Consider the following 16,477-nt stretch of genomic DNA (forward strand, 5'->3'; position numbering starts at 1 on the left):
TGGCCTTGTGTGCCTTTAGGTTAAAGTAGTGTGTTCGGGTTGAATGCCATCTGACCTCAAATATACCAAATTAAGGTTTGTTGGAGAGATAGTTATGCCTAGAAATAAGTTTTCCAATAGAATAAAGTCCCCACTGATCAGACTAATGGGCTTTGTGGTGAATACTCTGTTGTTGGCAACTGCCTGCATTTTATACTGTTGGCTCATTTTGATTCCACTGGCTTCACTCACAGGCACAGACTTTAAAAAATCTGAACTGCTACTTGCCAAAAGAATATAAACATTTCATATAGGTCTAAACAAACATAATCCTGTGACAATTTAATAGGCACTGCAAACCATGGGGAAAATGCTTTTGAAACTCATGTAGGATTTGAAAAATGAATCTATAACATGGCTGAAGGAAATTTGGAAAATGTAGAATTTATTAAAGTACAACAAATCAATAATCTGTACTTATAGAAGTCCATAAATATGCATTTTCATTATTATTGTCCTATTTTTCATCTGACCTGTAGTCCCAATTCTTAGCCAGACTACCTGATTCATATGATATCAGACTTCCTGATTCATATGGTATATATGGGGATGACCACTTAGTAAATTATATAATGTCTAATCACTGGAATATACATCTGAAACTTCTATAATACTGTCAACTTTAATTGAAAATTTTAAATGATTTAAAATAAAACAAAAACCAATTCCAAAAAGGAGTACTTTGAAATTCAAGGTGAAAGGAACTTGGCTGGCCCTACAATTTGATTGATCTGTCTTTTTGCAAAACTCATAAAGTTTCTAAGCATGCAATCCTACTCATGCTTTCTCTCTTCAAATGTTGTATTGAGTTAGTATTTCCATAAATAATAATTAGGATAAAAATGCATTTTCCCAGATAATTTACCACAATTAATGCCCTCAGAAATTTAAGAGGAAAATCTTACTCTGATTTCTGAGTTATCTTTTTTTAACCAAAGTATATTTAAATAACAACTAAGGTTTATATTCCCTTTTTGTTCCTAAGACATTAGAAATAGATTTTCAGTTCTCCTTACAAACACATTATCAACCACTTACCAAATACACTGTGCAGACAATTGGATATTAGGATGTAGAGATCTGATTATGTGGGTACATTCTTCCTTTGGGGACTCAGCTCAGTCTGACTCTGAGGACCTTCTCCCGCAGCTTCTCAGTCTGGTCCCTGTTATTCCTCAACACTTTCTGTCGGGTCCACCATTTTTCTTGATGCCTCCTGAATCCAATAAACTACTTCACTTTGGGTGTCTTTGCTCCTAGTATTCCCAAACTTGGGAGATTGTGTCATTTCCCTATAGCCTACTCAAGCCCTACTGAGCCCACATGAAGACTCTCTGCTCCTATAGCCTCCTCTTTTTTCTCTATGGTCTTTCCTAATGATTGGCTGGGTCCTATGTAATGAGGTCATCAGAGGATGGTGATCTCACCTGGCTGTAATCTCTTTGAGGCCTGGCCATGTCTTTTACTTCTCTATCTTCCACAATCCCTGGTGCACAAAAATTCATGTACTGGGCGTGGGGGGATGTCCCTCAGCCCAGCCTGCCTCCTCTCCAATATGGGACCCCTCTCACAATCTGGGACTGCTGGCTTCTAACCACTCACCTGCCTGGATGCCTGATCACCCCCTAACTGCTCCTCTGCTGGCCTGATGGCCCCCAACTGCCCTCCCCTGCTGGCCATCTTGTGGTGGCCATCTGTGACAACATGGGTGCAGCCATTTTGTGACAACATGGGGGTGGCTATCTTGTTATGATATGAGGGTGAGACACCACCTAAACTTTTGTTGGTATAGATAGATAATCATCTTATACAGAAGACACCAAGAGACAGAAAGGGTGACTCTCCCAAAACCCACAGTGCCACAGTGGGGAATCAGGGGGATCTTATCCCCCCACCCCCACAGGAATCTTCAGTACTCTGTGAAAGAACAGTGCCCTGGTTTCTTTAGGGAGAGGAGGTGCTGGAGCTCTTTCTCATCTGTGTTCCTCACCTATTTCCTTTAGCACCTGAGATATAACACAAACTCTAGCTGGTCCTTGAAAGATCTAAGGTAGGGGTGTCGAACTCAATCAGAGAAGGGGCCAAAATCTAAAATCCAGCCTAAATCGCGGGCCGAATGGTTTACTGAACAGTCATAAACTGACAATGTCATAAACTGACAGCGGAGTGCAGTGATGACAGCGCAGTGAGGGCCACATTGCAAGGCCTGGCGGGCTGGATTTGGCCCGCGGGCCTTGTGTTTGACACATGTGATCTAAGGGAAAAGGGTAGGAAATACTTTCACCAAAGTTTTAATTTCTTCAAGGTGAATTAAAAGAAATGAAGATTCCTTTAGGAGAACTAGAAACATTTCCTCTGTTCTCCCAAAATGTATGGGACATGCTCTAGATTTTTAAAACTGGAAACTTTTTCCCACAGAAAAATTTAGTTTTTAACTTAAAATTTTTAAATGTGAAAATTATTTCTTCCAACTTAGACCAAATGGTCATTAGAAGCCCATTCGTTCTGAGTTATTTTCCAGTCTCACATTTCCTCTGCAGCGCCCCAGACAGAGGGAGTGCTATGGATGCCACCGTCATTCAGGACAGCCATTGCATGGAGCTGCAAGCTGCCAGCAGTTCCGTAGGTTCAATGATGTCAGGGGAGGGAAAGTCACACAATCAGTTTGCAAAGGAGCTATTGCCTGGGAGAGCTTAGGATTCAGGGGAACCCTAACAGGGGCAGAAGGGCCACACAGGCTTCCTGTGGGGATCAAGACAGCTACACAGCACTGTGACTGGGATAGGTGACCGCCTCTGCTCCTCAGTTACCTCTCTCACAGCCAGTTAGTTCCCCGGTGCAGGAGAATGGGAAAGAGTCACAAACTTTCTAAATTGCAGATAGGGCAAGCACATCTGTTTAAACTGATCCTTCTGTAAGAGCATAAAGGCAGGGAACAGAAGGTCAGACGCTAATGAGCACAGTTTCGCAGGAGAGGGAAAAGGAGAAAAAAGACAAAGAATATATTTTCTTACATGAGGCCATGACTTGAACAATTTTTGCCACCAGGGCCTCCTTACTGATGTACAACCCAAATAAAACACTGCGTACTGAGCAGTGGCATTTTCCTTTCCTTTGTTTTCATAACCTTATCAGTAGGGCTCTGATTATAATAAAAATACATATTCATTATGGAACATATGGAAAATACTTTTCAAAACTATAAAAAAGTATTCTCAGCACTCAACGATAACTACTACTTTTATTTTTTCATCCAGTCTTTTCTATTTTGTATAAAGTTGGTATTATATATAATTTTAATTTAATAACCCGCTCTTTTCACTTAGTGTGCTATGAGATTTCCCCAAATTAATATTTTTAAAACCACCATACATAAGAATAGCATAATAGTTCACTATACTCTCCCATAATTCACTTCTTCTTTTCCTTATTATTTCATTTTAGGAATAACTAGTAGCATTTTAAAATCTGGAACTTTAAGCCAATATTTCCAAAGGGCGCTATTTTTTTTCTCACTGCATATTCTCCTCCAAACCTTACCAGAAGCCCTAAATCCTTGGTTTTAATGGGGCTCACCTTTCCATGGACTCCTTCACTGTTTATAGATGACTTGAATTCAGACAAAAAATATGCTATTGGGCCACATTTTGTAAACAATTAGGATATATCGTCTGCCATTCGGTGTGCCATTGAAGTTGGTACTGTCCTGAAATTGCCACACCATGTGGTACCATGCCGTAAAGTGGGATTGACATTATCTGCCATACCCAGTTGTGGTAAGGAATAGCATCAATGTCCAAAGCACATGGCACAAATCTGGTTTAAAAATTGGTCACTATCATTCTATTTCCACATTGTCTTTCTCCGGTTTGTTTAATGTGTGACTTCAAATAGGTACTGCAGGCACTTCAATAGGATGACATACATTTTATGTGAAATGATCACATTTTCAAAAAAGAAAGGGGAAGATCTTGTCAGAAAGAAACTGAGAATGGAACTGTGACTAAGTTTGTTTTACTAGGTGCCTGCTGCTGAGATTTCCAAGCTACGGGGTAAAAAGTTAAAGCAGTCTGGAGACTAGCCCCCTCCCCCTCCCCTTCCACCCTCCACCCCCCCTTCGTGCTTGCTACCATGCCCCCACTGGCAATATAATTCTTGGTGAGGAAGAAAAAATAAATCTGCAGTTGCCTTGAAAAGCATTCATGCAAAATAAAGGCCAGATTCATAAGTAATCTGACTTCTGCATCGCTTTCTAAAACAGTATCCTGTTACCAGCTAAAGCAAACAGAGCGGTTTCAACCCGGGAACTGACAGGCGGTGCAGAGGGCAGGTTGGAAAGATTAAATATTTGTGCAAAGCCCCCTCCCCCTCCCCCTTCACAAAGGGCCGCCTTAGTCTGGGACAGAAGGAAATGGGAAGCAGAGGAAGGGGATGCGGGAACTGAGAAGAAGCCTTATCTTTCCAAGGAAGGATTGGATTTGGAGGAGAAGGAGGAGGAGGAGGAGGAGAGGGGGACAGTGGGGGCCGGGGGCGGGGGAGAGAAGCCCTGTGCGGTGTGAGTCTCTGGTCACTGCCCACCCGGCTCCTGTCTTCAGCGCCCAGGCTGCACTTTTGACCTGTGCGGTGGAGTCCGGCCACGCGGGCTCAGGAGAATTCGGAAACTGGATGGCGAGAGCTTTGAAGCTGCCAGGCTGTGATGGCAAAGAGGCCAGAGAGAGGTAGCCATGGTCTCTCAGCAGCACTGCGTTAATTTGTAGGGGCTGGAGGGGGGAGGGAGGCTTGGTGGAAGCCAGCAAAGTGCACTGTGCAAATCCGCAGTCCTAAAGCCTGACAGCAGGAGCAAAAGACAAACCATAGAAAAGGGAGATTTTAGGAAATTGTTTAGAAGTTGCCGTTTTCAAGTCTGCCAACAATCTATCAGAGCCAGCTTCTGCCTCTGAGACATTTTAGTGACTGCCGGGAACTTCGAATTAAAACCGAAAAAAGAGAGAGAGAGAGAGAGAGAGAGAGAGAGAGAGAGAGAGAGAGAGAGAGAGAGAGAGAGAGGAAAAACTCACACAATGGAGCGTTCTGTGCAGACAGTAAGGAGATTGCTGATAAAATGAGAATCTTTAATGAATTTGGATCTTTCTGTGGACTTCGGAGCTCCTCTGGGCCCGCAGCAGAGAACAATACAGGGTCCTCCATTGGGGGGGCGGGGGAGGGGGGTTGGAAGGCCCTTTGAACACAGCTCAAGTGACCCACCTTTGAAGAGGAGGAGGCAGAGGAGAGCGCTGGGGGAAGAAGAGCCTGGGTCCCATGGGAGGGCTTAGGGACAGCACCAGGCCAGTGGCTCTCACCCCTCGCTGCACAGAAGCACCATTGGTAGGCTTTAACAAGCTGATGCCCAGGCCTGGCTCACTTGTGTTAACTCGGGCTCCCTGAGGGTGGCGCCCTGATATGGGTATTTTTTAACTCTCCAATTGATTCTAATGTGCAGCCAGGGCCTGGAACCCTAAGCAGGAGACTTAAAGGGGCCCCGCTAAAGAAGGCTTTCCATCCAGGAGTCTCAGAAGACAAACCTTCATGCTTGAGTGAGTGGTTTCCAGCCCTCATGGCATGGGACTAACCTGGGAGCTTTTAGAAAGTACTTGTTCCTGGTCTCATCCCCTAGGAACCCTTCCTTGTTTATTTCATCTACAGTGGCCTCAGCTTTTATCTAAAACCACCCTGAGCCTCTACGGGGCAGCCAGGGCTGAGGTGCTTCAAGAGGAGACAGAGAGAGGAGAGAGGAGAGAGGAGAGAGCTAGTGCTGCCCCACTTGGCGAGGTGTGTTGAGTGCAGGCGCTTCCACGCTAATCACTCCCAGCTGCATGAAATTGAATGCTTAAAGTTAATAATCCAAAATATAAAGTGCCTTCAGCACCATGTATCAGGAAAAGGACCAGCCAGGAATGAGAAATCTGGAGTTTGGTCCCAGTCTTACCTGAGGCGCCCACTCCCCAGGGCCTGCCTCCTGTATGTTGGTTGAAGGTACAGCCTACCTCAGTTAAAGCCCCATCTCTGCCACATGGTGAGTAACTTGGGCCCTCTTATCCTCGGTTTGACCTTCAAATAGTAAATAGTGTTAACTCACGGGATATGATTGTTAACTCACAGAAAACCGGAGAAGAACCAAGCAACACTTAAGAGAGACGGAGTTACATTTATTACACATGGGTCCAGAGGAAAATGTCTCTCAAATTCTGGGCCCCAACATGCAGGAATTTTCCCAATTTTATATTTTTACCTTCTTTTTCTCCCAAGTATGGGGTATTTCTGGTCCCCTTTGTAAGTTCTTAAAGAGCCCCTATGTGCTGGGGTCTTGAGACCTCAACCAAAAGCCTGGCTTAGTGCCAGCACTGATAATTTAGTCCGGGGAAAGTTTAATGGCCTCCCTGAAGCGGGAGTAGTCTTATCTTCCTATTATTCTGCAAGCATTTACAGAAGCCAAATAGCAGGGTTAAAATTTCAAACAGCAGTTTTTATATAAGATGAATGCTTCATGATGAGCACTGAAGTGCCTAGCATAAATTCTAGCACAGAGCAACTGTGCAGTAAGTCTTTGTATTATTATAACTGAGCCCAGCAAACTCCCAGGCCATGTTCAGATAAAGCCTTCATGAGCTGCATGGCACTAGGTGGTGTTACTCTCACTGACCTGGCTCTAATTAGGCTGAAGCCAGGACACAAGTTGGGCTGACTCCAGAGTTCCTGGGAATAGAACTTAAAATCTCTTACTCCTACTCTTCTGTACTTTTAGAAAGTTCTTTTGAGGCCAAATTTTGAGAAAGTTCTGGAACAACCCCATGTTGGTCAAATAGGTGACCACCATCAGGTTGGCTAAGCAGTCATGAAATGTTTTATAATTACTTTCTCATGTGAGACTGACTGAAAACCAGCTCTTGGGACTGGTCAAATTAGGGGAAAAAAAAAAAAAAAATCAGGTGAGCACTTCCTCATTCTGGATATTTCAAATGCTCCCATGGCAGATTCTAGACTTGTTTGAGAGAATCTGAAATGCTTAGTTGGCATAGCTCAGAAACTGTGGAAATTTTCAAAAACTTTCTCATTTGTGTTTTTCCTATATACGTTGCCAAATGCACCCTGACAAAGCAAACTGGATTTTCAAATTTCTGGACATGAGTGAATAGGAAGTTTGGGTCATGGAGCATCCTGAAGTTTTGCTATTGCTAATGGCAGAGCAGTATGGATTGTACCCATAAAGTCAGGCATCTACATAATAGTCTGCTGCCTGTTGGAACAAAAAAAAAGGAAATAAATCCTCTTCACCCCACCCCCTGCAAAGAAAGAAATTCTTAAAACTATCCTGCCACACTGAACATAAAGTTTGGAGGATGGAGAATGGTTTGCGATTGAGCCACCAATGTTCTGTATGCAGTGAATTAATGGAGCATTGCAGAGAATAATAATAATGCTCAGTAAATGTTCATATAGGTTGGAAACATTGCTAAGGACTTCTCATACATAACTTAATTCCCTTAGCAGTCCTATGAAATTAATATTATTCCTATTTTACAAATGAGAAAAGTATAGTTGAGTCTAATGAATTTGCCCACAGTCATACAAGGTTAGTTATTTAGCCAAAGTAATTCAAGTCTATGTTTTTCTAGACTTCTCTTAACCATTATACTATGCTACCTGAATACCTACCCCCAAACATATTTTACCCAGAACTTTAGTCTTTTATTCCCATGAATATGCTAACAGATTCCAAATGGGAAGAAGGCAAAATCATATTTTTCTCTCTCCCTCTCTCTGGGATTTTCCCCAACTTGATTCAGGGGACAAGTTACCAAAAGGCAGGCAGCAGAAAGAAGGGAGGGACTAATGGAGAAATCTAAATTGATCAGGAAACAATTGTATAAAACATCTTCAATTACATTTATAGATTTCTCAGAAAGTTTAGAAACTTACAATCTGTATTCACTTATAAAATAATAGATTTGTTAGAAAATCTTCTTGTTGAATGAAGGACATAAATTTTTCAACTGTATTCCTGGCTTTCCCACTTTTTGACTTTGAAACTTTAAAACCCAGAGTTATGGGATATATGCTTAATGTGTCCAGTAGGTTTCTTATTAACTTCTATATTACTGACCAGCCATGTAATATTTTAAACTTCTGGAAAAGCCTAAAACTGAGATTTGAAAATGCAAAAGGGAGGAAGAAGAGGAGGAGGAAAGAGAAAGTAGTGCTGTGTAAGACCAAAAGGGGATATTATAAATAAGGGCCAGGAGCAAGGCTATCTAAAGTGGGACCAGAGTTCCTAAAATTTCCATAAAGAAGGAACCAATAGCATTTATGTGCTTTGTAGAAAAAGCTCAAATGTAGGATCTCCTGCTTACCAAGACTCGGACACACACACACACACACACACACACACACACACACCAGTGCTAAAAGCTGATTAGAATGTGAGTTACATCCTGCATTTCACCATCCTATCTAAATTTTCCCCTGATTTAATAATTTGACCCCTCTTCAAGGTCTTGCTGTGTGTACTGAAACTGTCTGTTAACTCTCCTATGGACTGCTGGGCTTGGTATTTAATCTCCAGCAGGAATTTCAGAAGGTCAAATTCCCATCTGTAAAGAATGCAGTGCAGGTAATGAAACAAGGCAGGCAAGTTCACCCTGGAGGAGACGGAAATCTTTAAGTGTGGTTGACAAAAGACCTTTAGACTATAGACATTTGGGGCCTAAAGTGGAGTGAAGAGGAAAGAAAATTAGCTCAGGAAGAGACATTCTTAAAGCAGTAGGAAGAAGAAAAACATGATATATAGAGTTGCCAGCTACTGGGACATTTGGTTTCTATTAGCTGTACAAGCAACGGTTTGGGTTGTTATTGTTGATGTTGTATGTGCATGCACATTGTTTAATGGGTACCTAGAGCATAGTCAGTAATAAAAATGTATAAAGTGAGTATGTGAAGAAATTAGAGCTAGAACTTATCAGTGTGGCAAAAATAAATCCACATATTTGGAGGTCCCGGGCTCTCTGAAGCTGTGGTTTCCCATGCCTTCAGGGAGCACCCCATACAGTGTCAGCTTTCTCATTACAAAGTCAAAAGCATACTAAAGCCACCATGAGGCGCAGAGTTAAATAGTTTCTCTCTGATTTACACATCAATATTTTTCAGACTGTTGATTTAGCCCAATCATCCCTGATAGTACCTTGCAAAGGAAGCCTTCTCCATAATCTCCCCTGCGATGCTGTCAGAGCTGGCCATGGAAGACTGGCTGAGACAACACAGTCCATGCTAAATCTGAGTGCATAGGACATTTCCTTGTACTTTCTCAAATTTCAGTTTTGAAACTATGGCCCGCGGGCCACATGCAGCCCCCAGGGGAGTCTGATCCTGCCCGCCAGGTTTTTTGGGCAGTGAGCGCAGCCAAGGTGTTACAGTAAGGATTAGTAGTTCATATAGTCCGGCCTTCCAGCTCTCTGAGGGACCGTGATCTGGCCCCCACTTTAAAAAGTTTGAGGACCTCTGCAACCCCAATACTGTAATGCAAATAGTTTTCTTCTACAGGTTAGTAATAGATTATGTAGTTTATTGGCCATGAATATACTCAGGCCTCTCCTCACCGAGAGGCAACTGGGGAATAATGATATCTATCAATTAGCATGATCTGTGTTAGCATTTCTGTAGCTGGAGGGTCACAGTGTCTAAGCTACATGAACTTTTGAGAGTCCTAAGGCAGTGGGAAATTGCTGCAGGAATCAATATAACACTCTTTGAAAGTTTATAAAATAACAGTAGTAGGTAGCTTTTACTGAGAACTTACTGTGTCGGGCATTTTTCATACATTATTTCTAATTCTTAGACAACTTACCCTATGAATGAACAAAATTGAGTGTTTAGAAATGGGGAAGGGGTGGAGAGAGAGACTGCCAATGTCTCACAGACAATAAGAGGCAAAGCCAAAACTTGAATGCATGGATCCAATTGCGTTTGAAGCCTATGTCCATCCTGTGTGCTATGTTGCTTTGTTTAGACAAGGTTGTTCCACACCTGGACCAGGTATAAGATAAGATGCCCATTTTTTATTCTGATCTTTGAGTCCTCCCATAGTCTTCCTTTATCTGTTCTCCATCTCAAAGAGTTGATGTGATGCCAAAGGGGACCATCCCTGAAATTATCCTAACAGATGCTTAGCAGATATAAGGCCTATATAACTCATCCTTGGTGAGGTGCTTGCTTGATTTTAGCACCAGAATGTAAGAATGGTTTGGAACATGAATTACAATGATGTTTCTCAGGGAAGCAGGCAAGACCTAAAACTTTGGCAACCGCCATTTTACTGATATGCTTTCCAACTATGAAGAGTGATGCCAGGAGTGGAGGAAATGCCCAGGAATAGCTTCCAACATTCCTGAGTTAGTTGCCCTGAGTATGATCTGCTGCTTTACCCCAAGATTGACCCTGAAGAAGCTCTCCATTACCTTCTACCTGCTACAGAAAACATCACCACATTTGGGTCTCCCACCAACTCTATTTTTGCAAAGCCCCTTGGTTCTTACTTATTCTGAACCAATTTTTCCTAGTTCCATAACCACCACTTGAGATAAATTTAACACTCAATGCATCCACATATATTTGAATTAAGCTTTAAGGACACCCTGCATTTAAATTATTCCCAAGCCAAACAGAACACTCTAAGAGAATCCTGAGAACAGAGCATGCATATAACTCCTACTGAAGGACATTGGGTCTCCTCTTAGGGCAAGAATGATAAGCACATATTTGGACCTTAGTAGGATTATGTATTTTGTGCCATACCATTCACAGCACATGGCTTTGAATAAGTTCTTATCATGGCTTGTTGATTTCTGAGTTAGTGTAGAGGGTTGGTCAGAAAGAAAGAAGGGGGAGTTCAGCAGTAAAGAAGAGGAGCAAAGTCCTAGCCAGTTTGGCTCAGTGGATGGAGAGTAGGTCTGTGGACTGAAGGGTCCTGGGTTTGATTCCCATTAAGGGCACATACTTTGGCTGCAGGCTCTTCCATGGTCTGGGTTCTTGTGGGAGGCAACCAATTGATGTACGTATTTCTCTCACATCGAAAGTTCTCTCTATCTTTCCTTCTCTCTTCCACTCTCTCTAACAATCAATGGAAAAATATCCTCAAGTGAGGATTTAAAAAAAAACAAAAAAGAACTAGCCGGGACCGGTTTGGCTCAATGGATAGAGCGTCAGCTTGGGGACTGAAGGGCCCCGGGTTCGATTCTGGTCAAGGGCATGTACCTTGGTTGCGGGCATATCCCCAGTAGGGGGTGTGCAAGAGGCAGCTGATCGATGACTCTCTCTCATTGATGTTTCGAACTCTCTATCTCTCTCCCTTCCACTCTGTACAAAAATCAATAAAATATATAAAAATAAATAAATAAATAAATAAATAAATAAATAAATAAAAAAGAACTAGAACTCTGCCCCTTCATGGGAGATCCAGAGGTTTAGACTCATAATTCCACCTAAAGCCCTTTCAGAAACAAACTTTTGAGTGATTAAGATTGAAAATTGGCTGGCAGATGAAGGCAGGCAGAGATGGAGCCCGAGGAACTTGGGAAAGTTTTCTGGGCCCCATGCTGCTAACAAATTGGCCTTAGAATGCAGTTAGGCCCCTCCATCACACAGCCAAGTTCTGTGGAGAAAGACACAAACTGTGGATTGCTTAAAGTTTCAAATAGGATGCTGAAAGCCAAAGAACAGTTTCTGACAGTGGTTAGCACCTAAGTACCTCCTGGGAAATCCTACCTGGTGAAAGAAATAGACTTACAAGTCCAGAAAACACAGGAGTCCCAAAAAAGAGGAACACAAAAATAACCACACAAAGACATATCATAATTAAAATGCCACAGGTTAAAGCCATGGGTAAAAGCAGCAAGAGAAAAGCAGTTAGTTACCTACAAAGGATTTCCCATACAACTATCAGCAGATTTCTCAACAGAAACTATGCAGGACAGAAGGGAGTGGCAAGAAATATTCAAAGTAATGGATAGCAAGAACCTACAACCTACAACCAAGATTACTCATTAAAATCTATCATTTAGAACTGAAGATAAAGAGCTTCACAGATAAGAAAAAGTTGAAAGATCTCATCACCACCACACTAGTAGTACATGAAATGTTGAAGGGTATTCTAAAAAAAGAAGGAGGAGGAGGAGCAGGACGAAAAGGAAGGGGAGGAGGAGGAGGAAGAGGAGGAGGAGGAAGAGGAAGAGGAGGAGGAGGAAGAGGAGGAAGAGGAGGAGGAGGAGGAGGAGGAGGAGGAGGAGAAAAATATCAAAAATATGAACAATAAAATGGTGTAGGCAGTGTCATTTATCTCAGTGTGCCCTAAAAATACCATCATTATCTATACATGCCAGGAGAAGTTTCGGAAATATCTGTGTAGTTCTGAAGTGAAATTCTCCCTAGAGATCATCAACATCTAAAACAAGATACTATAAAGAAAGTAGAGTTAATAGATTCATAACTGTGGTGTCATTTACAATTGTGTTTACTTTTTCAATTTTTAAATCTTTATACCTCTTTTTAAAAATCTAGAACCTTTCAAGTAAGTAATAAAATAGTGTAGTTTATTTATGACCATGTCAAACCTAGCTAGAAGGAATCTAAAATTTCTCTAGGGAGATAAGTTCTAGAGCCTGATGGACCTGAACTAAATTCGTTCCTTTTCTAGGTCATTGGGCATGAGACAGACAGAAGGATGGAAGGGAGAAAGAGCAGTTCTTCTAGACAACTTCTCAAGGTGCTAACGAAATACTTAGGTACGGGGGGCTCTTTATAAAAAAAAATCTAAAAAATTCCAAACAACATTAAAAACGGTATATACAAATTTATTTTGTTCCTAAACAGACAATACTTTGACACAAAGTATTAAACCAGAGATCTGACCTCAGAATTGTATCAACTATTGCATCAAAATACTCACTAGCCCAACCCATGTGACTCAGTGGTTGAGCATTGACCCATGAACCAGGAGGTCATGGTTCAATTTCATGTCAGGGCACATGCCCGGATTGTGGGCTTGATCCCCAGTGTTGGGTATGCAGGAGGCAGCCCATCAGTGATTCCCTCATATCATTAATGTTTCTATATCTCTCTCCCTCTCCCTTCCTCTTTGAAATCAATAAAAATATTTTTTTAAATGCTCACCAACTCTTAGTACCCTAGATAGGACTACTGCAGTATAAATCCTTGAAGATCAACCCATAAGTCAGGGAGGTGAATTGTGCCCCCAAAAGATATGTCCAACCAGAACCTTAAAATGTATCTCCATCAAAGGGAAATTAAAGGTTTCCAGCAGCTCTAAGAATGAATTTCTGTGTGTTTTTTTTTTGTCTTGTTTTTAATTTATCTTATAGTTGAAAGTATTACAGACTAGAAGCTCAGTGCATGAATTTGTGCACCAGTTGTGTCCCTCAGCCTGGCTGTGGGATCGGGTCAAACCTGGCTCTCAGACATCCCCCAAGGGGGCCCAAATTGTGAGAGTGCATAGGCCAGACCAAGGGACCCCACTGAGGCAGGGGAGGGACTGTGGAAGGGCTCCATGGTGTATGCAGCCCATCTCACTCAGTTTCTATTGGCCAGACTCCAGCAGCAAGCTAACTTACTGGTCAGAGCATCTGCTACCTGGTGGTCAGTGCACATTGTAGTAAGCAGTTGAGTGGCCTTAGCATATCATTAGCATATTACACTTTGATTCATTGACCAGACACTTAGTATATTAGGCTTTTATTATATAGGATGTCTCTCTTTATTCCCCATTCTGTTATTTCAAGCTGTTATGTTGTGATAATTTGTTACAGTGACTCTAAGAAATGAATACACTTCCTTTCATGAGAAACCATCTTTTGACTCACTTAACAGTAAAGCGGAAAGAGACTTATTATTATCTGCTCATATAGATATAGAAACTGAGACACAAATAGATAGTATCTCTATTTGTAACTCTAGAAGACCAGGTCAGGTCTTCTGACTCCCAACCCAGGTTCTTCACAGCTGACTGACTGCATCCTATGTGGAAAGGGTAGTGCCTGCAAACACTCAGAAATAAAATTACTATGGTAAACACACAATTAACTACAAAAATTTCAGTGAGCAAAAGCTTCAAGGGTCCATTCATATTATCTCCAACCAGGTTTTGATTGTCATCTATAATATATATCTCTCACATCCTGTATTCCCTATTGTCCAAAATTTTGGCTTATGATAATAGCACACAGAACCTGATTAGATTGTGAGCTTCAAAAGGCAAGAGCTACATCTATTCTGCTATTGCATCCTTGGCAGCTAGCAAAGGATTTAAAAAATAATGGTTGAGTAAGTGAGAGTGGCTGCCCTGTCTAACCCTAACTCAACAAGGTATGGCTGACCAGATTTGGAGGGTGTTTAATGGAAGTCATTGAAGGGACTCACCTGTTACTCTTTGTTTTTTATCAGGATAGTTGTCATTAAGTTTAAAGTTTACCCTAATTCAGCATTATCCTATCTCCCAATCTTTATCTTAATTACATCTACAAAGACCCTTACTCTAAATAAGGACACATTTTGAGGTTCTGGTTGGCTATATCTTTTTTTTTTGGGGGGGGGGGGGGAGCACAATTCAGCAGAGTGATTGACTCCAGCAGAGTCATTAAAAACCCACACAGATGGCTCTCTAACCTGTGCTCAGAACATCACGACCTGTCTCAGTTGTGCACACACCAAGCCAGTATCTCCAGCCTCTATTCCACAGAAAATGACTGGCTAATGACCTCATGAGCTGCTTCACTCCTATGGGCCCACATGTGCCAGGGTGGTGGTGGTGTGGTAATCCAGAAATCATACTGCTGCATGGGGATGAATGTAACATTACTATGGGAAAACATTGAATCCTTTCTAAATTTTTCAGATAGTGATTTTTGAAGTATGCCTTTGCTATAGCTCTTTTCTTGCAGCACAATCACAACTAACAAGACTCATCAATACATTTCCACACTGTGATTGTGAAACCCTGGTCTGGATAATGGCTATGCTTTTAGTTTCTGAGACCAGAGTGCTGGGCATTTCAAAGAAAGAATATCAGCTGCCAATTCTGCTCTAGAAAGGGTGGGACACTGGGGAAACTTGCCCAATGGGTTTCTGGGACAAACTCCTGGGAAAGACCAAGAGAGGAAGCTGCCACAGGCACAGAACATTCACTTATCTGGCTATTCTGATGTCCCAGAACTAGGCAAAACCTTGGCCTACTTCCATTAATATTCTGATAAAACCCAAGTGGTCTGGGCACTAAGAGGCTTCAGCCTGGAGAAGATAATGTTAAAACCCCTAGGACTTGGGTTGAGATTTTGCTGAGATAAGTGGGACACCACCATCATTCCAAAGTTACAACTGATGTGGGTCACAGGTAAGTGTGTTCTGAGAGAGGAAGAAACAACAAATATCTCTGTGTCAGGCATTTAAGTATGTTGCAGAGACAGAGCACAGCAGCAAAGACCTTTATGAAGATGACTTTCATGCTCCACAGCCTGATCTTATGCAGCACTCACAGCACATGTGAGCCTTTCATACCAAATGTAGAAATTAGTGTCAGTCCTGGTACAGAGTATCAATCAATCAACACACGTTTATCGGCTGCTCACTGCATGAGAAGAGTATCAGACAACCCTAGCTTTGAAAGTCTATAATGACAGGTGGTGTCATCCATCTCATGCTCCTCCTGCATCAAAAACCTCTCCCTTCATCTCCAATTATTGAAATCCTAACCAGCCTTTAGGGTCATGTCAAAGATACCCTCCTTTGTGAAGCCTCTTTTGATTATATCCCAGCCCCATCTTCACAAATATAATTCTTCCTCTCTTTGAACCACTCAAAGCATTTAGTTCCTACCTCTAGGATGTCACTAATCAGAATCTTCTTTGGAGAAGTTATTTTCAGAAGTCAAATTCCCAAGCAGATTATAAATTCCTTGAAAGCATTATTATGCTTATCACTGGACCCTGCACAGAGAAGTTGTTAATTGCATTTATTTAAATTATTTAAACTGCACATGGATTAATAAGGTTGCATTCAGGATGTTTCTTGTCCTTATAAAGTGATTTTTATAGAAGGAATACACACACACACACACACACACTCCTAAGAAGATAAACAGAAATTAAAAGAGGATGTTGACAGAGTATGGACACCAAAAAGCACAATAGTATATGAACTTTTAAAACTAGGAATAAAGTTTCACTGTAATCAGATTAGTTTTTCTCATTTATATTTCAGGTTAAAAATTGCCATGCAATTACATTTTCCAAGAAGTACAGTCACTCAACTAAGAGTGTAGGAAACTGAGTTCTAGCATTGGTTTTGCTATTAGCTAGCCATTTGACTTTGGAAGAGGCTAAATCTTTCAATCCAAACTTCC

The sequence above is a fragment of the Pipistrellus hanaki genome (genome assembly GCF_964339955.1).
Source record: "Pipistrellus hanaki genome assembly, chromosome: 1".
NCBI classification, from domain to species: Eukaryota; Metazoa; Chordata; class Mammalia; order Chiroptera; family Vespertilionidae; genus Pipistrellus; species Pipistrellus hanaki.